Below are 7,219 nucleotides of genomic sequence, written 5' to 3' on the forward strand. Positions count from 1 at the left end.
TTAAACATAAGACCTGAAACCATAAAGCTGCTATCTTAAAACAGGAGGAAAAGTTCATGGACAAGGGTCTTAGAAACAAATTTTGGGATATGACACCACAAATACAAGGAACCAGTGCAAAGCTCAACAGGTGGGGCTGTATCAAGCTCAAAAACTTCTGCACAGCAAAAGAAATGACCTATAAAATGAAAAGGAACCTGCAAAATTGGAAAATATTTTGAAAAGTATGTATCTGATAAGGGATTAATATATAAATGATATAAGGAACTCATTACTCAGTAGCAGTTATTTTTAAATGAGCAGAGGTACTGAATAGATATTTTCCTAAAGAAGACATACAAATGGCCAATAGGTACATGAAAAGGGGCTTCATGTCGCCAAGCATCAGGAAATACAAATCAAAATCCCACCTCATACTTGTTACAATCATTGTTGATGCTGTTCATTCACTAAGTTTTATCCAGCTCTGCAACCCTACAGACTGTAGCATGCCAGGCTCCTCTGTTCTCCACTATCTCCCAAAGTTTGCTCAGATTCATGTCCATTGAGTTGGTGATGCTACCTCCTTGGAGTCAGCTCTCTCCGGGGTCACCAGAGATGCTGTCTCTTGGCTCAAGTCCTAACATTCCCATCAAATAAAACCTAACTCTCAGCTTTTAGGTTGTGCATTTTTTTTTTTCCAGTCAACACTGCAAAAGGAGGTAAAATTTCAAAATGCACGTGTAATTAAGTATCGTTTGGGCTTCCCTGGTAGCTCAGCTGGTAAAGAAATTGCCTGAATGCAGGAGACTTGGGTTCGATCCTGGAGTTGGGAAGATCCCCTGTAGAAGGGAAGGGCTACCCACTCCAGTATTCTGGCTTGTAGAATTCCATGGACTGTATAGTCCATGTGGTTCAAAGACTCAGGCACTACTGAGTGACTTTCACTTCCAGTCTTTTCAGTCAGTTCCATATTTTAATAAAATTGTTTAAATTTTGCAAATTTTGCTTTGTGTTGAGAAATTTATGTGAATCTAAATTAAGAAGGAGCTTTTAGTATTATGACCGGGAACAAAAGAATGCCTAAACTCATCCATCATCAGACTTCATCTCAATGTGCTATGTGCTATGTCGCCTCAACAGTGTCCGACTTTTTGCTATTCTATGGACTGCAGCCTGACAGGCTCCTCTGTCCATGAGATTCTCCAGGCAAGAACACTGGAGTGGGTTGCCATGCCCTCCTCCAGGGCTCTTCCTGACCCAGAGACTGAACCCATGTCTCTTATGTCGCCTGCATTGGCAGGTGGGTTCTTTATCACTCGTGCCCCCTGAGAAACCCATTTATCCCAGTGGTTTCTAATAAAATGTGAAGCTTGTAAGCAGCACCAGAGGGAGTCCTGCTCTCATTCCAACCACTTGCTACTCAGTGCAGAGTTTGGTAAAAGGTTGAGTTGACAAACTCTGATTCCAGGTTCAAAATGATTTTCAACTCTGCCCCTGCTCATATTCCCTTTTTTCAGCTGAGTGCCAAATAAAATGGGAAATAGCATACTTGGCATGTCACCTAAGACAGATGGCATGGGCCACTAGGGGTCCACTTAAACTGTTTGTGGAACAGAGATTAGAGACCAAAAGTCAGTCTCACGATGGCTAGTTCCTCTCTGGTTTTAAGTGGGAAGAGGCAATAGAAATGTTAAGCCATAGTTTCCTGAATTTACTGTCTCCTCACTTGCCCATTCATTTAATAACTTATTTATTTGACCATAGTTGCTGCATGCAGGATTCTGTTTTTTTAAGTTGTGACATGCAAGATCTTTAGTTGCAGCAAGTGAACTCTTTAGTTGTTCCAGCATGTGAGATCTAGTTCCCTGACCAGGGATCAAACCCAAGCCCCTTGCTTTGGGAGTATGGAGTCTTAGCCACTGGACCACCTCACTTGCCCATTCAATTGTGACTCGATCAATCTAATTGCCTCTGAATAATCAGATCAACAATTTAAAATTTCTCAGCTAGGGTAGGAGTGGACGGGAAAACTTGGGAAAAAAGTGGCAGAGTCAGATCTATCCTAGAAAAATATAAATAAGCCCCTTTCTTTAAAATATTGTTTAAAAATGTAAGATCAGTCTGAGTTTTTTTTTTTTTTTTTTATTAGTTGGAGGCTAATTACTTCACAACATTTCAGTGGGATTTGTCATACATTGACATGAATCAGCCATGGAGTTACATGTATTCCCCATCCCGATCCCCTCTCCCACCTCCCTCTCCACCCGATTCCTCTGGGTCTTCCCAGTGCACCAGGCCCGAGCACTTGTCTCATGCATCCAGCCTGGGCTGGTGATCTGTTTCACCATAGATAATATACATGCTGTTCTTTCGAAACATCCCACCCTCACCTTCTCCCACAGAGTCCAAAAGTCTGTTCTGTACTTCTGTGTCTCTTTTTCTGTTTTGCATATAGGGTTATGGTTACCATCTTTTTAAATTCCACATATATGCGTTAGTATACTGTATTGGTCTTTATCTTTCTGGCTTACTTCACTCTGTATAATGGGCTCCAGTTTCATCCATCTCATTAGAACTGATTCAAATGTATTCTTTTTAATGGCTGAGTAATATTCCATGGTGTATATGTATCATAGCTTCCTTATCCATTCGTCTGCTGATGGGCATCTAGGTTGCTTCCATGTCCTGGTTATTATAAACAGGGCTGTGATGAACATTGGGGTGCACGTGTCTCTTTCAGATCTGGTTTCCTCAGTGTGTATGCCCAGAGGTGGGATTGCTGGGTCACATGGCAGTTCTATTTCCAGTTTTTTAAGGAATCTCCACACTGTTTTCCATAGCGGCTGTACTAGTTTGCATTCCCACCAACAGTGTAAGAGGGTTCCCTTTTCTCCACACCCTCTCCAGCATTTATTGCTTGTAGACTTTTGGATAGCAGCCATCCTGACTGGCGTGTAATGGTACCTCATTGTGGTTTTCACTTGCATTTCTCTGACAATGAGTGATGTTGAGCATCTTTCCATGTGTTTGTTAGCCATCTGTATGTCTTCTTTGGAGAAATGTCTGTTTAGATCTTTGGCCCATTTTTTGATTGGGTCATTTATTTTTCTGGAATTGAGCATCAGGAGTTGCTTATATATTTTTGAGATTAATCCTTTGTCTGTTTCTTCATTTGCTATTATTTTCTCCCAATCTGAGGGCTGTCTTTTCACCTTGCTTATAGTTTCCTTTATTGTGCAAAAGCTTTTAAGTTTCATTAGGTGCCATTTGTTTAGTTTTGCTTTTATTTCCAATATTCTGGGAGGTGGGTCATAGAGGATCCTGCTGTGATTCATGTCAGAGAGTGTTTTGCCTATGTTCTCCTCTAGGAGTTTTATAGTTATGCTATTTTAGAATTGGCCTGGCATGTACTACATAGCAACTTGTCCTTAAAATATATATATTTCAGTAATTTCAGATTCTCTGGGATTTTACTAGATTGATTTGGATGCATAATCAGGCTTTAGTTGGATTTATGATGTTTTACAGATTTATCAGATGTTTATAGATGTTTATGATGTTTTATAGATTATAAATTAAGATTATATCACCTGAGAGAATATCCTGATAATTTTCACATTTTCTCTAATAATGATAAACTGACTATAATATGGATGATCATTCTTGTGGCTATATGAATAATAACATTATTATGTCTGTCATTCCTACAGGCTTCTTTATTTCTATATCAAAACAACTGACTGGACCCTCAGTAACAAAACACATTAGATACAGGTCAATGATTTCTGTCTACGATATACTAGGAAATGGGTTTTCCCACTACTATATAATAAAATGCTAGCTATATTGCCTCTCTAAGTAGAATAAATTGTATTCTTATTCCCAAGCCAATGACAATATATTATTGAGTACTCAACATAGAAAGACATAAATTGCCTGAGAAATATCTTATGGGTAGGAAACATAAGCAAGTCACTGCATATATACTCCAAAAAAAAAAAATAAGGATCATAGTAAAAATAAATATAAATAAACTGAATTAGAGAATACCTAAATCAAAACAAGTAAGCTGTTAATATAAATATTGACATTAAATTTGTTGCCAGGGACTTCCCTGGTGGCAGAGTGGATAAGAGTCTGCTTGCCAATGCAGGGGACATGGGTTTGGCTCCTGGTCTGGGAAGATTCTGCATGCCATGGAACAACCAAGCTTGTGCACCACAAATACTCATCTCACGTGCAGCAACTACTGAAGCCTACGCCGAGAGCCTGTGCTCTGCAACAAGGGAAGTCACCTCAACGAGAAGCCTGGCTACCACAACAGAGTAGCCCCCCACTCACTACAACTAAAGAAAGCCTGCACAAAGCAAGGAAGACCTAGTGGCGAAAAATAAATAAAATAAAATAAAATGCTGATTAAAAAAATTAACCTTTAAAAAAAAAAATTTGTTGCCAGTGAGTTCTCAAAAGGAAATTAAAAGCATATGATTAGAAACTGGATGAAAGGTAAATCTTGTTATATAGCATCAGAAAGCTTAAAGCAAGTGTGTCCTATGCCTAGATGTAATGAAGGGTTCGTAAGTGACAAGCTTGTACATCTAGCTGAGATTTCCAAGCAAAGCTTCAAGGTACTGACTGGTTTCTTTGGTGTTTATAGTAAAACGTGATAGTAGAGACATTAAAGTGATGAAAGAAGTGTTAAACAAGAAGTAACCTGGGCTTGATGACTTGTGAAATTCAGTCTGTCCAGATTGCCAAGGCAACTAGTATTAAGAGACTCACTGTAAAACAAAACAAAAATGCTCCAGAGAAAAAGCCAAGTGTGTGGCTATCGAATCTTTTTCTAATACTTCAGAAAGATCAAAAGATCAGAGTATTCAGTCAAACAAAAGACTCTTTGGAGACATTGAAGGTGTGAATCATTCAAACCAGAGGGAATGGTGGAAGTTACACTTTATCCCCATTTCCTCCTCCTTTGAAACAGTGTCTATAGTGTTATGCTAGATCTGTCATCATCATATTTGAGGGACAGATAACTTGTTCATTAGACTCAAAGGAGAGGGATTATACTCTATAACAGATCATATCCAGAGCTTCTCCCATACCTGACTGAGATGATATAAAGGGTGAGATTTAGGATTTTGAGATCATGTTGTAATGTGTTGAGACTTTTACAAACTAAAGGATGAGGTGTATATATTTTACATGTGTGATGAACATGAAACTCTGGGCCCCAGAGGAGAGACTGTGGTTAGCAGAATAATGATCGACAAAGACAACTAACCCCTAATCCCCAGACTGTGAAAATGCCAGCACACATGGTGAATTAAGGTAGACTTTGCCAATGTTATTATAATTAAAAGCTTTGAGATGAAGAGAATAGCTTGCATTATCCATGTCTAGCTGATCTAATCATATCCAATTTTCTTAAAAGCAGAAAGCTTTACCTAGGTTCAGAGAACCAGAAACATAGTAAGATGAGAAGAAATCAATCTGCTGATGCTGAATTTGGAATGGAGGAAGGGGTTGGAATGCAGCAACTAGGAGAGAAATGCACCAGAGAATGCAGGCAGCCTCCTGAAGCTGAGAAAGAAAAGGAAACAGATTCTTCCCCTAAGTCTCCAGAAAGACATGCTTAGCTGTGCCAGCACCTGGAGGTTAGTCCGTCAGATTTTGATCTAAGAAGTAAATTTGTAAAGTTTAAAGTTCTGAGTGTATAGCAAGTTATTACACTAGCAATTTAAGAAAAGAATTAATAAGCTAATACAAAATTAAATTATATGACTCTGTCATTCCCATCATGGAAGGAAAATATTTCATTATATTAACAGGTTCTATAGAGATGTAGTGATATGAAACAGAACACCTTAAGACCCAATACTCATTTTGTAAATGGATCACTGGAATGATCTTCTTGTTATAGCTCATAGACACAAATACTGAAAGCTAAAATAAAATCAATTCAAGAAATAATAATTCAACAAGAAACCATTTGCTTTGCAACTCAAACACTGACTCCAAGCAGGGTTCGATCCCTGGGTCAGGAAGATTCCCTGGAGGAGGGAATGGTAAGCCACTCCAGTACTCTTGCCTAGAGAATTTCATGGACAGAGGAGCCTGGTGGGTCACAGTCCAAGGGGTCACAGAGAGCTGGACATGGCTGAGTAACTAGCACTTTCATTTTCACATTCTTTCAAGTGCTAATTACCTCTCCTCTGGAAATGTTAAGACTTTCCAGATTAGCCCCCTTTTTGTGGGGTTTTTTCATCTCATATCTACATTCTCACAACCTGCCATAAGAAATTTTCAGAAATGAAATAAGGAAATCTCTCTCTAGGACTTGAAACTTTCCAAGGCTCCTCACAGCTTACAGAGCAAATATTTATATAACCACAGTAAATTTCTCCTCATACTTGGAGGAAACTGTGTTCCTTCAGGCTTTCATGCTTTTTCACATTGTTCTCTAAATCTAGATTCCCCATACATACCTTTTATATTTGACAGAGCAATAGTCAGTACTCTCTGCACCAACACCACTTTGTGAATATCACTTCTTTACTCTCCCAAGGAGATTTTTTCTGTGTTCTAAAGGGACTTACAAGAGGCTTCATAACCAAAATTTATCATGACAAACATGACAACAATCATGGCAACCCAAAATTGTCATGAGTAAAAGTAATGCCTCCATCATGGGCACACAGTATCCATTTCCCTTTCCTTTTCTAGATTTTTGAATCTATATTTTTCCTTTATCTCTTTCCTCAGTGTCCAAGATATCAAAGCTTATATTACTCGCAGAATGAATGTTTTGCTTAGAATCTATATCCAAATCCTCTTAAGAGAGATTCTCCTCTCATTTCAGGTCAATAGATTATGGATATCATGAAAACAAATCTATCCCATGACTTGCATCTTCCCTTTCCTGCTTCTAATTTGATGGGAATTCCTGGTAAGATTTTTAATGTAACATACCTCAATTGCAAAAGTAGGATACAAAATGAAGTTCAGAAGAAGGTGCTTAGAGGATAAATTCTTTTGAAGAGTAAGCTTTGAGGAAGTGTTGAAGAAGTGAGAGGAATAGAAGGAAGGTCACAAATGTTCAGGAAAGGAAATGATCATAATTCTGAAGCAATATTCTCAAAGGAAAGTGACTAAAGTTATACTAAACTGACTAAAGTTATACTCCAAGGATGCTCATGTTCATATAAAGAGGGAAAAAGGAAGGAATAACTTCAGT

The sequence above is a fragment of the Cervus elaphus genome, chromosome 6 (genome assembly GCF_910594005.1).
Source record: "Cervus elaphus chromosome 6, mCerEla1.1, whole genome shotgun sequence".
In the NCBI taxonomy this organism is placed as follows: domain Eukaryota; kingdom Metazoa; phylum Chordata; class Mammalia; order Artiodactyla; family Cervidae; genus Cervus; species Cervus elaphus.